Raw genomic sequence first — 608 nt, 5'->3', positions numbered from 1 at the left:
GCAATTGGTTTGTTAATTCCTTCTATTAACTGTTCCAGTGACGCGCCGACAGCAAAATCAGAAGCGTCACAGGTCAAAATCAAAGGAACCGAAGGTGCAGGATGTGTTAAAGCTGCGACTTGAATAAGCTCTTCCTTGCAATTCTTGAAAGCTTCTTCCGCTTAAGGAGTCCAAGGAATTATTCTTCTGTCACGCTTTCTGCTATCCTTAAGAAATTCGGTAAGAATTGCTTGATTCTTAACTGCATTTTTAATGCATCTTCGGTAGTAATTAATTATGCCCAGAAATCGTCTCAATTCGTGTAAAGTATTAGGCTTCTTGTAATCAATTATTGCTTTAACTTTTTCAGGTGTCGGTTTAATACCTTGACTGGATACCAAATAACCAAGAAAAGGAATTTCAGAAGAACCGAAAAGACATTTAGAAATATTTATTGTTAAACCAAATTGCTGAAGGCGTTGAAAAATGGTACGTAAATGCTCGATATGTTCCTCTTCGTTCATTGATGCAATTAAAATATCATCCAGATAGCAAAAGCAAAAATCTAATCCTCTTAAAATGTTATTCATTAGGCGCTGAAAGGTTTGAGCAGCATTACGGAGACCGAA

General features: G+C 36.7%; 1 long non-coding RNA gene across 1 annotated transcript; it reads left to right on the top strand.

Annotated features, from left to right (window-relative positions):
* The first annotated feature begins 42 nt into the window (after nt 1–42).
* LOC105460127 lies at nt 43–607 on the top strand. The gene is made up of 3 exons (XR_975778.1): nt 43–219; nt 350–468; nt 573–607. It is a non-coding gene; the product is annotated as an uncharacterized LOC105460127 (long non-coding RNA).
* The last annotated feature ends 1 nt before the right edge of the window (nt 608 follows it).

The sequence above is a fragment of the Wasmannia auropunctata genome, unplaced genomic scaffold, assembly GCF_000956235.1.
Source record: "Wasmannia auropunctata unplaced genomic scaffold, wasmannia.A_1.0 LD328099.1, whole genome shotgun sequence".
In the NCBI taxonomy this organism is placed as follows: domain Eukaryota; kingdom Metazoa; phylum Arthropoda; class Insecta; order Hymenoptera; family Formicidae; genus Wasmannia; species Wasmannia auropunctata.
Note: the sequence above shows the minus strand (reverse complement) of the source record. Positions and strands in the feature narration are given on the sequence as shown.